Below are 17,095 nucleotides of genomic sequence, written 5' to 3' on the forward strand. Positions count from 1 at the left end.
TGAATTCATATTGCTAGTCATTGACATAAATTACTACAAAACATTAAAAAGTTTACATGAGATGAGAGCAGACTAAGAATAGGCTAGCACTGATAAAATGCTTGTTGTTCCTTACCTAGCGAGAGAGCTGCTGCATATTTGAAAATCATCTTTATCATCAAATCTCTCAGCGAAGCAGACCTCATAGGCTCAAAACATGACCCAAAAGCCACTTAAGGACCACTCCTAAATTCCACGGCCACAACAATTCCTTCTTAACTTTGGACATGTCAAAGATCTAAGATTGGAAAGATCTTGATTCGAGGATAATTCTAACCTTTGTCTAACCACAGAGCTGAGCATAGCTCTATAACCTCATAGCTGAAGAAGACAGTCCTCTGTTGGATCTCAAGTAAAGAAGAAAATCCACTACTTGAGGGACACAGTTGAAATCCTGTCAGGGCCAGAGTGGACATACCCTGATGGAACCTCCTGAAGTGGGACTGCCTGAGCAGACTTGGAATCAAAGGAAGGAGCCTTTTAAAGTCAACAGTAAGATTCAGAAGATCCAGAAACCTTTCCTTCTGAAGCCAAAAGGGGGCTATTAACGTCATCCTAACATTTTGGTGTGACTGGAACTTCCTCAAAACTTCCCCTATCATCTTGAATGGAGGGAATGCATTAACATCCAGACTGAACGAATTTTGTATCACGGAATCCATTGCCCAGGCCAGAGGATCTGGGCAGTGAGCAACATAGAGGAAGGCGATGATTTCTGGACAGCATGAACAAATGGATTGTTGGCTCCCCCAACAGTTGTGTATTGCTTTTAATTCTCTCAAATTGATTAGGAGAATCCTCTCGGGATGAGACCATACTCACAAGAATTTCTTGTCCCCCAGGATATCTCCCCAACCTATGTCCGACATGTCAGTAAAGAATTCTAGGTCGGGGTACAGAGAAAATTATGACTTTCCTTCCATCAACATTTCTGTGAAACTCCACCAGCGCAGGTCCTCCTTGATTTCTTGATTAATCCCAAAAATACAAATGTCTTGATCTTTTCTGCAGTACCAATTAATTCTCAGAAAAAATTGTAGAGGTCTCACGTGTAATATTTCCAACTTCAAAAATTGTTCCATGGAAGTCATAGTGCACACCAAGTTCACCCATTGAGTTTCTAAACATGACAGGTTGATTTTCCTCAGGCAGTCCTCTACTCTTCTGGGTGACAGAAAAACCCCAAAAATCGGAGCATCCATCACCATCCCTAAATAAAAAATCCGTTGTGATGGAGTCTGATGAGATTTCTGCGCATTCATTAGCAAACCTATATCTTGCGTCATAAAAAGGGTCTTCTTTAGGCCCTTCATACATTTTTCTTTCATGGGTGAATGAACCAGCCAACTGTCCAGGATAGGGAAATGTTGATCCTCACTAAATGAAGCCACTTGGCTAACAGGGCAAGCACTCTGGTGAAAACCTGTGGAACTGTAAACAGTCCAAAACAAAGCACGAAACTGGAACACCTGGTTCCCAAAGATGAACCTCAATACCTCTGAGTCCTATTAAATTGGAACATGGAAATATGCACCCATCATGTCAAGGGAAATCATCCAGTCCCCCTCATGAATTGAAGCGAGGAAGGACTGGTTCGTTTCCATGTGGAACTGCTTCATCTAAATGTAAAAATTCACTGCACTCCCATCCTCCTGTAGATTTGGGTACTCCGAATAGCCGGTTGTAAAATCCTTTGAAACAGACATTGGTCACTACTTCAATCACTCCTTTCTTGAGAAGGGACAGTTCTTCTGAATGGGCTGAATACCTCTCTGATGATACAGAGTAAGTCACTGGTGCGACAGGAGTGCCGTTCAATGGAGGCTTCTATTTGAAGGATATGGAGTATCCTTCTTTCAGAACGGTTTCATTAACCACTGCCCTGCCTCTCTCGCAATTCATCTTTCCCAAAGAAGACGGAGTCTGGTCCCCACAGGTGCATGAAGGACCCAGTCCTCACTTACAAGATGCTGGTTTCAAAGAGGATCTCTTACTGGCACGTGAAACAAAGCAAACAGATGCCTTCAGTCTAGTAAATCCTGCGTCAATTTTTTGTGGAGATGCGAGACAGTCTTCTCTAGTGTAGACTGCAGAAATAAATAAAGCTCATGGGATGAGGAAACACCCTTAGATGTAAAGGACACCCAAAGCTCCCTCTTCTTGAGAATTCCCATGGCGCAAAGGGAAGCCAGTTCCATAGAGCCGTCTTTAACTGCCTTGTCTGAACAGGAGAGAACATTATGCCAATCCGAGGCAATGCCTTCTGGAATGTTGGAAAATTTGAGAACTTTCTCGGCCAATGAAGGAAATCTTCACAAAAGAAAATGCAGATCTCCGGGCCAAATCAATCAGAACAGAGAAGACCTCCTCATAGGAGATAGCCACTTCCAGGGAAGGAGCTTCCCCGGTGTCGAAAGATTGATATCTCCTGGCAGATAAACAAGTTGGAATACTAAAACAAGCCTTGCCTTGTCGGCTTTTCTCTGAGAGATAATTCTCCACTTCACATGCGGCTTTTTTAGACGAGGATGAGAGAACCGGATGAGAGAACCATTTTAGAGTCTTGAAGAGTCGGCTGGTTGGTCGCTCATCAAAGACAACAAAGCAGAAACAACAGACACCGCTGGGGAAAAGAAGTCACGAAAATTTTTTACCAAATAACAAAGTAAAGAAGTGTAGGCTGAAGGTGTAAAATCCTGGACAACATCTTCATACGAGGAAATAGGAGACAATAAAGGATCAGGTGGTGCTACTACCGACGAAGACGACACGACGAAGACAACAACTTTTGGAGAAAGTCCCTGATGCTATCCAACTGTTTCTGGAGAGGTTCAAAAACGGTCTGTACCAGCAGAAGTCGGAGATTGGTGCTCGGTGGCTAAAGTAATATCAAAAGGAGCTTGTACCATGCACAACAGCTGTGCGACACTCTGGCGCCAACCTGAGACTGGACATTCAACAATTAGTGGGCACGCAGCTACTAGCGGGCGCTCAGCTCCCACCAGATGCTCAGCACCGTACGGGCACTGCTACTGATGGGCACTTAATAGCTAATGGGCACTCATCCATTACACAGAGCTCTGAAGAGGTATGTAGATGGGCACTCACATGAAGAAGAGTGCTTAGACAGAATCAACATAAGACACACTGATGACATTCAGCACATTACAGAATGGTGCTCTGACAGCAAAAAACGATGGGGAAACCCAAGAACTCCAAGAGGGCTGCGGGCTACTGAGGGGTTCCCTAGTTCTATTGCTGGGAGTAGGAGACTGATCCCTGACAGCCAAACGCCTCAAAAGGATGGGCCTCATCTGAGAAGCACCACTGGAGCCCCCCTATAGGGATTAAAATCTCCCGAACTGGATGAGAGACGAGACACCTCCAAGGTGCCTTCCCAGCAGCTGCCTTTAGCTGTCGCAGATTAGACTACCTGTGGGCAGATCCCACGACCTCCCTTGGGCCCCTAGTATGCCTCCTCCCAGGGCTGGGGGAGTATAGCAGTGACCTTTGCCAAGGAAAGTCAAGTGGGACAGATAGCCATCTCCTCCACAATCACTTCATTTATATCGGCACTGGCACTCAAACTACACTTGTCAATGAGGACATGAATAGATCCCCCAATTTGGGCCACTGTATTAGCACACAAGTCAAATTTTCAGTAAAATATTGACTCCCGGCTGGTGAAGCGGTCCAGTTTGGAAGTGTAGGAGCCAGGAGAAAGAAAAGGTGGTAAAGGAGGAGGATTAGAGATAGGAGAAATGAAAATGGCAGTGGACACAAGAGGTAAATCAGCATTACACTAGATTTAGGCATCGTGTCCTGAACAGCTACAGCTTTAAATTCGGCTCTAATAGACACTTTCCTTTTCCTATCTTACTCTAGCTTAGAAATGTGAAAAGTTAAAAGTCTTTTATCTTTTTTTGTCCCAATCACAACATTCCTAAAAAGTCAAATCAATGGTACATGTCTGACTTCCACTCATCATACACATGGTATGAGAATCATAACATGCTTTAGTGAGTCGGCTATTACAGCCAAAACTTAAAGAACTAGAATCTGATATTAATTATTAGCAAAAGTCAAAATAAGATAATAAAAAAAACATCCCAAAAACTGGCTCAACTCTGTAAAGTAAGTATATTTTAGTTTTACCAGACCACTGAGATGATTAACAGCTCTCCAGGGGCTGGCCGAAGGATTAGATATTTTTACGTGTCTAGGAACCAACTGGTTACCTAGCAACGGGACCTACAGCTTATAGTGGGATACGAACCACATTATATCGAGAAATGAATTCCGCGCCAAGAATCGAACTTCAGACCACCGGATTAGTAGCGGAGCGCGAAATCCACTCGGCCAACGTGGAACTTAGTTCAACTCTGTAAACCTAACTAAATATCCAAAGCCAAAGAATACTCCACCAAAGAAGGTCCAACTAACCCCCAAACAAAGCTGCTGATGCTGTTAACACCTTGCAGGCAGAAAACAAACAGCTCTTAGCCGAGTTGTTCCTCTTTTACCCTGAAAGCTGACAGTGGTAGGGGGTCTGTCATCTACATAAGCTAAAAGGCTATCACTACCAAGAATTTAAAAATTTAAGCTGCCATCAAGTAGAAACTCAGCTTTAGTTAAATAATTATGTATTGGGTAAATTATTACTTATATAAAAAGCACCATTAGAAAAAACAGGTGGATATGTAAAGTGACCTAAATTAGCAATAAACTCACTAAGTGTTGAGCATAACACTTAAAGTTGAAGCAAACTAAGTGAATAGATGAATGAATGAAATGATTGGCACAGTGCAACAACTTGAATAATCACACTGTTAGCCATGGAAGCACAGCAACACACCCAACTTTACAGGAGTCACACAAAGGAATGAAGTATAGCCTTGCAGGACAGTTGAGTGTGATTTGGGCATGCGTGGCAGTTTCGGAAACATAGGGATAATATGATCAAGAAGTGAAGTCAGCCTGTTACCTTGCATGCCTGGAAACTTGATGATCAGGTAACACTATTGTACATGACAGAGGCTTCTGATGTAATGTCACACTAAAGCAGGACAAGACGACAAGCATGTGTGCATGTTTGTCACGCTTGTCACATACGTCTTCTTGAGGGGAAAACTTGAAAATATTTCATCCATGCTTGGTCTTTTGTAACAGCTCACTTAAGCAGTGCTACCATTTTTTGGAGATATACATTCGCTATGGCTGTATGGAGCGAGTACTGAATTATTACTTTTTGCAACTGTGGCTCCACTTAAGTACCTTGACTTAAATGATTTTTCAAATCTTTATTAATGTCTGTTTTTGCCATTTCGGTGAATTTATTTTTGGTGTATCTCATAAGATTTGTCGTGCATTTTTAAGTTTTCATTTATTATTATTTCATGTTGAATTCTAATAGGGGAGCATTCATCTCTTTAATACGAATTCTGATTTATGAGGGCTAGGGACTTTTGGAAAATGGTGCACCATTATAATTAACATTACTCTGACATTTTTTTTGTGATGATCACGTCGAGATCATTGATTTATTCTATATGGTGCTGGAATGCTTTTGGTTACCGGTAACAAATGGTGTTGGGTAATTTTTGGTTTGGTCGCCATCGTGAGTTTGCGATGCAACTTTCTTTGATTGTTTTCAGTTCTATTGTAAATTTTCTGGGAGAGGTCAGATTTTCTGACTCAGATTTCTTAAATTTTCAAATAATGTCTACTTTTGTATCTCAGCATGATTTAAGGGCATAGTTAATTTTAGCTGTAAAAAAAGAGAGAGAGATTCTACATCATCCAAATACACTTAATGTACATACTGGCATAAATAATCTCTGTGAGGCACATGGTTTGAAAAGTTTCCTCCACGCTTCAGAATCTTCTCCAGGAGGATATGCTATACTGTGCAGTGTTAAGGCGACTCTCTGGCGTATGTCAGAAGGCCATGACGCATGCTGAAACAAAGAAAAAAAATTATTCTGAGATATATTACACTCAATTCCTCAAGTCCATTCCAGGAAGACTGGTTAAGCTGTAAACTAAATTAACTTGCATTCCTATCACAGTGAAATTTGCAGGGCAAATGGAATTAAAATTTGGGATACGTATAGGTTATTCATCAAACATCCATGGATCAAATAAGACTGACAAATTCTAAGATGTAAAAATTACCTGTACTTGTATATGTCTGTCACTTTGATGCAATAAATACCATATTCCATCATTAGACTTGCTTTTTATGTTGTTACTATCATGTTCATCATTAGGTTATAGCCTAATGGATTTTCAAGATGTTACATAATCACTAATGGGAATATGTGCATGATATACTCCAGTTGCAGCTTTGGTTCATTATTAGCATCTGTTTCCTTGTCAAGGAAAAAATTTTGTTTTGCGAGGTTTTTTGGATCATAATTCTGAAGGGTTTCTCTAGTGCTTATAGTCACTAATGATAAATTTTTGCAATGGTATATCCTCAGTAATAACAATGGCTAAACTTACTGAAAATAATGCCTCTCTAAAAACAGAAGTATTGTTGGACATTGAAAACTGATATGCTTTGTTGAATGAGATGGCTGCAATCCCCACCTATGGAGATTTGGATGCATCGCCTTATATGTATTGATTGCATAGTGGATGTTTATGTCTTATATCTTCTACTGTATGTTTGTGATTTTCTGGATATGCATACTTTTTATATAAATATTTCAAGTGTACACAAGTTTATATCTTATGAATAGGTGCAGTCTATTAAAATTTATCAGTAAAAATTCTTACGTGATCACATATATATTTTTTACTAATTTCCCATATGGTATAAGCTTCCTGTATACAGTATCAAAGAAAATACCCATGTGAACTGTTTATATTCAACTCCTAAAGGGAGGGGGCTAGTACTCTTCTTTGGATCTATAGCTCTGTTATTCAAACTGAGTATATATGTAAAAATAAACTAATAAACTTTCTATTTTGGGTTACACAAGTCAAGTAATTAGCTTTATCTTTAACAATATGCATAATGCTTTTGTACCATCAGAAGTACTATTTATGGGAAGAAAGAAAAACCAACACATTTAAGACTTCTTTGCCAGAGCTTATCCAAGACTTAAGTAGATTCTTTGAAACTTGTAAGGTATACCCTTGGTAAGCAGTGTTAAGACTTTTTTTAAATTTCTTTTCCTATGTAGCATGAAAATGCCATCCCCACTGTTTTGCTTATGGCAAAAGGTAAAACAAATTGCTCCAGTTAAAAGATATGATTTCCAATTAGATACTTCACTCATTCATATACAGTATATTCAGACAGTGACAAGATGGTGGATAGCACTTTACATACTTATTACATATGCCAACCTTAGCCGACATTAGTTTCTCTCTTTTCTAGGCTAGGCTATTGTGCTATCATATAATAATGATGCAGTGTCATTGCAATGGGTACATATTACTGTACAAAAATCTACGGATGATTTTAAAAATATACAGTACTGTATACAGAGAGAGAGAGAGAGAGAGAGAGAGAGAGAGAGAGAGAGAGAGAGAGAGAGAGAGAGAGAGAGAGAGAGAGAGAGAGAGAGAGAGAGACTTATGTAAAACATTAAGTGCTAGAGACATAGGTTAGTGTACTTACACATCATTAAGGTAAAAACTTTGACACCTAAAACCAAACCTCACAAGCTAATATGATCCCTAAACAACAGACCTCCAAAAATATCTCTTCCCACTCTGGCATACCTATTAATGAACATACCACTAAACTTCAAAGTCGTAAGTGTATTACATGAACTAAAAACAATCAGTTGAACCAATTCTGAAAAATACTTATACAGTAATGATTTCACTCATTAAAACTGCACCAAAGTTTGAGCCCTACATTTTATAGTGACTAGTCACAAACAAATTTCCACAAGTGATTATGATCAAATAATGTACAATAACCTAGTGCTTAAATTTCAATACAATCCAGCTGTAATTCATTTTGAAATAAATTATCTTTAGATAACATGAAGACATCAGGATTCCCCTATATGGCATTAATAACTAATGACACCACTCTATGCAATTAAAATCCCTGATTAACAAAGTCTAGCAAAAATAAAAGGGGGGTGTCAGAAAAAATCTAGCAACAGCTGTTCCAGCTGTTCCTACTGGAGCATGACTGCATTTACTATCTCACCAACAAAGCTGGAAGGAGAAGTTTCCATTCATAACTTTGTGCCCGAAGGATATCTAAAAAATGGGAGAAAACTTGAGATAAACTTTTCTACTTAGAAACTGCTAACTAAAATCCTTGAAGCCAAAACTTGTAATACCTTTTCTTGTCCTCTTTAAACAAAGTATGTAAAAGTACAAAGTTCCAGAGTTGTGATTAGTGAAAACAAAAGGCTTGAATTTGCATTTGGAAGACATGAACACAGAATATACTATGGTGAACAGCAAAATTACCAACACGAGATAACAACAAACCATTTACGGCACATAAGGGCTCCATGGAATTGATATCTGATAAAGCCTCAATAATATAAAATTCACAAAGCCTAAACCTGAAATACGAAGCCACTGGCAAATTTTCCTGCAACAATGAATTAAGAAAACATACTCTTTTCTGAACAGTTGTTTGATCATAATAAAGGTGAGTTCCTGAACATGCTAGATGTGCATTTAAGGGATTCACAAAATACAATTAATAATACACTTCAGTTTACCTTAACACAAGCCATCATCACATTTTCTGAATTAAAACAAAAATGTGAAAATAATTGCTTTTATTACAGCCCTTTAGTTATGCAGGCTAGATGATGGTCATACCATATTTCTATATTTAGAAATATCCATTATTACTGGCCATGTACAGATAATGTAAAGTATAAATCAAGATAATGTACAGTATAAATTAAGATAATGTACAATATAAATCATAATTATATATACTGTGCTGCAGCATAAAGAAAAACAGTAACACACTCAAGTAATTTTTTCCACCAACAAGGTCAATTTTTTTCTTCTATTTTAGGCTACAGGCATACAACAGAGTAATTTATTATTTATATGTTAACATGTATAATATAAGAAATAAACTGGTACAGTATTTTAAATCTGGCCATAATTACTGTCCTTAATTTTAGTTTTTGCAACAACTTTTTTCTACTACATCCTGCCACTGGTCATTGTAATAAAATTATTTTACTTTTTCAATAGTTTTTCATGTTTCAAAATGATATGATATTGATTTTGTAAAAATATTAGTAGAGTATAATCTTAATACAATCAAACCTTGCTTTTTGTACACCTCTGTTTTCGCACGTTTCAGTTTTTGCAGACTTTTTATGACAATTTTGTCTCGATTATCGTATGTTTCCTCTGTTTTTGTACACTTGGAAACACTCCATCCAGGGCCAGGCATGTCACTGGGCCCCGTATCAAGAGCCCAAACAAAGCATTCCGTCTTTTCTCAAGACCCATTCTGGCATTGTTTCTCGTTGAACAACCATCTCTGTGCTCATAGTCTGCATCACCACATGTGATGGTTGTGTTTTGTGCTAATATTGCCGTAAAAACTCATTGCAAAGTAGCCATCATTTGGTGAAAAAAGGCCAGGAATATGACTGAATTTAAGAAAAAAAAAACTTAGCAGCAAAGTATGAAAGCGGTGCACGTGTAGCTGATCTTGCTAGGATGTACAGTAAGTCAGTCTCAACAATCACCTCTATCCTAGCAAAGAAACATGAAATCCAAGGCAGCCGACATTGCAAAAGGGAACACTTCATTAACAAAACAAGCCTGTGCTGGAAAAAAAAATGCCAAAGCAGACCTACATCACCATGAGGAAAGTTCATTGCCATTGGACTGTGGGAATGCAGTGGGGACTTCAAAGTCAAGTCCCTACTGGTGTACCACTCTGAAAATCCCCGAGTGTTTAAGAAAAATGATGTGAAGAATAAATTACCTGTGACGTGGAAGGCCAATAAAAAGGCATGAGTCACAAGACAAATTTTCGTTGAGTGGGTAAATAAAGTGTTTGGCCCAAGTGTGAAAAAATACCTCAATGAAAATCGATAGTGCCTCCTGGTAATAGACAATGTTCCACATCCTCCTGGTTTGGAAAACCAGCTGTTAGACTAATTTAAATTCATCACTGTCAAGTTCTTGCCCAAAATACCACTCATCTCATGACAGCCCATGGACCATCGAATCAACTCTTAACTTCAAGAAACTGTACACAAAGGCATTATTCCAAAAGTGCTTTGAAGTGACCCCAGACACTGAGATGATATTGAATCACTTCAATATCTTTAATTGTATAAGTCTTACAGATAAGGCTTGGCAGGGAGTGACTTCCTGAAAATTGTGGCCTGAACATTAACTTGAAAGGATTTCAAAGGGTTTGAGGCTGACCCCTACCAACCCTACGCCTGTTTTGGAGTCTATTGTCTTTGGGTAAAGTCCATGGGATTGGATGTGAGTGGCGAGTATATGGAGGAGCTAGTGGGTGCCCACAGGGAAGAGCTAACCAATGAGAAGCTGCAAGACCTTCAGTATGAACAGCAACAGATGGCAGATGAGGAATCTGAGGAGGAAGAAGAGAGAGGGGATACTGTGCCTACTTCATCACTGATTAAAGGAATGTTTGTCAAGTAGATATAAAAAATTTTGTTGAGACATCATCCTAACAAAGACTTGCAATCCATGTCTCTAACATGTTCAACGACAAGCTTTGTACGTACCATTTCAGGCAGATACTGAAGAGACGTCAGAAACAAATTCTCTGGACAGTTTTGTTAATTGGCAGGGGTTCAGTGACTGAAGTTGGTCCTTGTGCCAGTAAAAAAGGAAGTGGGAAGTAACCTCAGACAGTGCCACAAAAAACATGCAGAAGTAGCCCCAGATAGGTTCATGGTACCTGAAGTCCTTCTGGAGGGGGATTCCCCTTCCAAACAGTAACCTCTCCTACCTCTCCGACTTCCATAAAGGTAAGAGTCATGTTAAATGTTTATTATTCATTTATATTTATTTCTCATTGTTTTCTGTGCATAAAACAGTATTTATTTCCTGTAAAATAATTTTTTAAAATATCTTTGGGGTTCTGGAATGCATTAATACTATTTACATTATTTCTTATGGGAATTATTGCTTCGGTTTCCGTATGTTTCAGATATCAGAGGTTCTGGAACGGATTATGTATGAAAACAGAGGAACCATGGTATATGTTGAAATGGGGATGAATCTTTGTGTACATCACTTATATATCCTATGATGGTCTAGGCAAGGCAGGAGAACTTCACCTTTCTCAGTAAGAACCTGGCACACCCTGGGTTACATTGCATACCTCTATCTTACTCCCAGTCTTCCACAGGAACGACCAACAGGCCTATTTGACACAGTGGTAAATGCTATTGGTTAACTATAAATTTCCTGCAAAACTTAATTTCAAATTAATTAAATTTGCAACAATAAAAAATTTCTAATCTTCTGAACATAAAAAATCTTTAGATTAAAAAAAAAAAAGTCACTTCATTCCTAGACCTACAGTAATAATATTGGTTCCAGTTTTTAGAACCAGGGAAGATTCAAGATTTCACCAAGATGAGAAAGACTTAAACAAGGGTTGGCCAAGTGCTTTCATGTAAAACCTAGCAAATCCAATGACCTTGAGGAAGTGAAACATACAAGTGCTCAGTCAACACATTTAATCCTTCCTCAAGTTCAATGTCAATAATTTATATTAGTTGCAATTATGAGACTCTTTATCATGACTTCATGCTTATAACAAACTTAGGATACCACATAAAACAAGAACAAGTATGATTGGATTATGTGATTTAGGCCTGATGCCAAGCACTGGGACCTATGAGATCAATCAGTGCAGAAGAGAAAACAGAGTAAAGGAGATTTAAGGAGAAAAACCTCACACTATGAAACAATTGTCAGGAAAGGATGGAAAGTAAAATGGAAGAAAGAGATTATGAATGGAGGTACAGGAAGAGGAATGAAAGGGGTTGCAGCTGGGGCCCAAGGGATGCTGTATAATAAAGTATACGTAATCAAGTATAATTCTCATTTCTATAAATTACCCAAGACTTACCATTTGTGTGAATACTGATTTCTGAGAATCTTCAGCAAACACTATTAGTGTTAATGGAGAATGCGATAAAGTTGCTGCTGACTTCAGCATGATGAGCGTTTCATTTATTCGGTTGCCACAGCACACCACGGCCAACACCAGTCTGTAAGGATATGGAGTAGTTTTCAATCTTAGTATTCAGGGATAAAGGTATTTTACAAAATTGGAATAAATAAATTTTTATAATAAAATTTATCATAAGAATATTCAACATGGAGATTTAAGCTCTCTTTAACCCAAGAGGTGCTAGGGGGTTGCTACCAAAGGACAACGGCACTATTATGCATTAGCAACATCAGTAATGGAACCAATATTTTCTTGCTCATTTTTTAACTTATCATCTAATGTTATACATGGTTGTATTCTCCTTGTTTCGCAGATTAACAATAAAAAATGAAATACAAGATATTTAGAAAATTAATATTTATAAAGAATATATTTTGGGAAGAAAAAGTTTTCAAAAAATGCATTTTAGTTTTGGAATGCTTTATGCCATATTTTCTGAGATAATTTCACATTTTTTTAATGAAAATATTACTCCTTAGCTATTCAAGAAACAACTATAAAATTGCAAAATATATACAGCAGTTATTAATTAATTGGTTGAATCGGTGTATAAGTGTGTATATGTTAACGGACATATGCAAACTAACTTTTAAACCAATATTACTATCGTCACTGTCGCTATAATTATCTATCTCTATATCAGTATTTGATGGAAAAGAATAAGCATCATCAAAAGCCATTATCACCAAAATTTACAATATAAACAAAGATTTATATAAATTTTCGAACGCTGTAAAGTCAAGATATGAAAGCCTCCCTGGTCCTGTCCCCCGGGCCGACAGAAGGTTTACAATTATGCTATTTTGACACCCAAGAGTGAGCTGAATGGCTGGCGAGACTGTTGACGTCACTGAAACAGAGCTAATGGGAGGGGCTAAATTAAAGGCGATATTTGAAAATATAGCGTCGATTATATTGACGTCGTTCTTTTGCAGCATGCAAAGCGTCCATTTTAGCGACGTGCCGCACCTTGTGGGTTAACAGTAGGTACGCTTCATCCCAAATAGTAATAAAATCTAGGCCAAAGGCCAAGCAATGGACCTATGAAGATGTCAATTCAGAGCTGAATGGGAAATTGATAGTAAAAAGGTTTGAAAGGTGTAACAGGAGGATAACCCCACTAGTGTTGTAATATGAAAACAGTTGAGTGTGGGTGAAAAGTAAGACAGAAGAAAGAGAATGTGAGAAGAGGTACGGTAAATGAAATGAAAGCGGTTGCAGCTAGGGGATAAAGGTACACTCCAAGGAACCTTAAATAATGCCTACAGTGCACCATATGAGGTCTACTGATGGCAATATCCCAGCTAAAATAATGCCTACAGTGCACCATATGAGGTCTACTGATGGCAATACCCCAGCTAAAGAGTTTAACAACTTCGCCTTGAGGAGAAATAAGCTAATTTGATTTACCCTACACAATGTGTAAGTCAATTTAATGAGAAATATTAAATGCAACATTAAATGTCATGCATTTGATCAAGACCATAAATGTCTAAAAGGGAAATTAGGTACTAGTAGTAGGCTATAGTATATATTAATATGTACAGGCACACGCCTATCAAATAGCCTACATTTATTACTGAGCCATTAATCTTACTAGCCTAAACTAAAAAGATAGGACAATAGGCAACAATAGGATGCGATTCTTTATCCTAAAAAAATCCACAAGAGAAATTTGCTTGTACTATAACCATTACCCTAAACTTATCCCCATAGGCTATAGCTAGGTACCAGAGTGTCGTTTTTGGTTAGCTTAGCCCTAAGTAACCTAGCCCTAGGTCCTGGATCATCCTTAGAAGATATGCCCATTAAGACATCTGGAAAAGGCCTTATCCCTCATAATCACATTTTAATTAAAATGTACTTGAACGAAGAGTAAATATGGACCACTAGGTACTCACCTGTCATACGAAGCTTCCAACCGAGGGATCAGACTGTGCCTGCTCTTTGACCTTTGACCATCGACATTTTTTGAAGGGAGAGGAGCACCAGCATCTTCCAATTTAGACCCACTGCTAAGGCGTTGAGGTGGCAGCTTAACAAGGCTTTCATTATTCAATAAACTCGGGCGGCCGTTACGGGGCGTCTTGGGCAACAAAGTGCCATTGAGAAAGTTGGTGGACTTGCCCTCTGACCTCAAAGTCGCCTCAGACTGCGGCGCTGCTGGGGCCCTTATTTCGAGGATTTTGGGCAGGTCCCCGTTGATTCCCAACATCAAGAGGACGCCTATCGTTATCCCAATGAGCATCATTACCCGATAGGTGCACTTCATTTTCGTCGCTGAATCTGCGGCGAGATCACGTCATGGTTAATGGCACCTGCAAGACGCGCAGCTTCACGTCCTACCACTGCTACAAGTAACGCTACACTAAAAACTGAACGCCCCTTCACTGATATTTAATAACACATTTCACCGAAGCACGCGCTGCCGGTGACCAATGGCACCAAGTTATACACCTTCAACATCACCTTAGAAATTTCAAATAACACCGTAACTCAGTCTGTATGGCTTCGGCTGTCGTGTAAAGAAGACATTGCAAAAGGCTGCAACCATCGCCTGTCGGAATAATTTATTCTGATTATCCCTTTTATGAGATGCCTCTTGACGTAGTGCCAGACGTACGAAGTTTACTACTACTACAAGCGGAAAGGGAATGATACTTAGATTATAGATAAGGCAGTTATTGTCGTTGTGATTAGAGAACATGTATGGGTACCCTTTATCTTACAACGAATGTCCGCTGCACGATGTCACGAGGAACATCTGATTTAACAATTACGGTCTCATTCAACTCCAAAGCTGTTGTTACCACAGACCTCAGTGCGGTATTGGCCGAGCAATTAAGTTTCATATTGTAAACAACCATTTACTACCGGAAATCTTTCTACTTGATACTGCAAAGCCATGTTAACAGAAACTTGTCGAAACTAGCAACAGAAATCACAACTCAAAGGTAAAAGACTATTTATTTAGATAATTCAGCACTTGCTAACATAAGAGTTCGATGATAAGCAGGAGAATGTGGGATGACAAAACTGTCATTTGCCTCCCCAGCAAAAATCCCTCTTTCCCTCTAGTGAAAATTCACAAGACTCGGATGTTTCTGTGTATGATTATATCAATTATTATAATTGGCCAGTATAATTACCATATTGAATGGAATGATTAGCGAAACTAGGTCGACAGCAATATATCTCGTTCAATGACAATTCGCTATTCAAAATCTGGATTTATTTCCCATGTAGCTTAGTAAAATCAATCCTGGAGTCGTAGGCGTGAAGTACAGTGATGGTCAAATCTCATGCGACATAACTGAGGATTCCATAGGATTTCGCTCAAAATTCACTAACTGGCAACTAGCATGCTCCTATTTATCCATTATTTCCATGCGAAAACGCGATTATTGCATATAATAAGGCTATAATATGTTTTTTGAGAGTGAAATCTGTCATATATTTCAAAACTGTAAGAAAACGTCATGTGTAGCCAAATTTCAGAAAAAAAACTCCTTTGAAACATTTTCAAAACTTTCGGTCGCACATCGCTGAGTCATTTGACCAAAACGAAGTCATCATCAAACCTCAGTTCAACTGTTAAATTTAAACAAACAAAAAACAAAAATTATCGAAACATTAATGTCGCTTCCAAAGCACCCATACAATTTGAAATGGTCTTATTTGATTGCTTTTACACCTCAACGCTGAACAAAATGTAAATATGTGTATATAAAAGTAGAATGTGCCTACATGTGAGGGGAGCATGTGTGACACACCATTAGACATGTCAGGGCAACAACCACCACCTAGTGTAACATTATAGTGACGTAGCTAAGGGTGGGCATGGGCGGGCTTGTGCCCAGCCACGAGAATCCTGTGCCCACCCACTGGCCCACTAAGGCGTCTCTATTGACGAAATACTTTCAAATATAATAAATGTTTTCCCCTCAGCTTGGAATCGACATCATATGTCTCTTAGATTCATACGCACTTAATTTAGTAACACTCTTAAACCAACTTCACATCTCTTCATAACCAAAGTAGACCAGTCAACCCTATCCATGTTCTATCATTCCATCTCTTTATAGTTTTAATGCATCCTGTACAAGTCATGCGTTCAGATCCATCTTCTTTTGATCCTTTGTAGGATGAGGTGGAGAAGAGTTAAACTGCTCATGGTTTTGATACTTAAGAGTGTAGGCCATCAAGGAAACGTAGAATTTCTACAAAATTGCAGGAGTTTGTTGTTGTTGATTCTATTGGAAAACAGTCAGGAAGCACACACTTTGACATCAGTGTTAAGTATTCAGCACGAATTCACTTTTTTTTTTTTTTTTTTTAGCCTATTGTAGACCATATGTTGTCAGAAATGAAAAGTGGCTCAGTAATGAAACCTGCACACTTGTGAGAGCATTACAGTCACTTAACCAACAAAGTGCGGAATTCTTATCTTTCGAGAAAATGTGGGGACTTATTCAGGCCTATAATGCTAATACTGAAGATCTCAAACATGAGCTGTACTCTGCAAAACGCATGTTAGAAAGACGCTGCAAGGACGTTAAGTGGCACTGAAAGGCCTAAATCATCGGTCGACTTACTGAAAATTCTTGATCCACATGAGGAGGCATTTCCTGAACTCTGCAGACAAGCCAAAATTTCTGTAGTGTTACCTATGTCGTCAGCTTCAGCAGAGAGAATGGTTCTCTGCTCTGAAATTAATTAAGACTACTCTCAGAAATGCAATGGGCAATGACAGATTACGTAATCTTGCTGTGTTATCAATTGAAAGTATGGTTTGCAGAAAATCACGGGAACAGGAGAATATTGTTAAAATGGGCCATGTCGCAGTAGTCTGCTTCTTCATGTGAATAG

General features: G+C 38.6%; 1 pseudogene; it reads right to left on the reverse strand.

Moving 5' to 3' along the window:
* LOC135198475 (glucoside xylosyltransferase 1-like) overlaps nucleotides 1–14,780 on the reverse strand; it is a 71,084-nt pseudogene extending 56,304 nt beyond the window's left edge.
* Nucleotides 14,781–17,095: the final 2,315 nt, after the last annotated feature.

This window comes from Macrobrachium nipponense, chromosome 22 (assembly GCF_015104395.2).
Source record: "Macrobrachium nipponense isolate FS-2020 chromosome 22, ASM1510439v2, whole genome shotgun sequence".
Lineage (NCBI taxonomy): Eukaryota > Metazoa > Arthropoda > Malacostraca > Decapoda > Palaemonidae > Macrobrachium > Macrobrachium nipponense.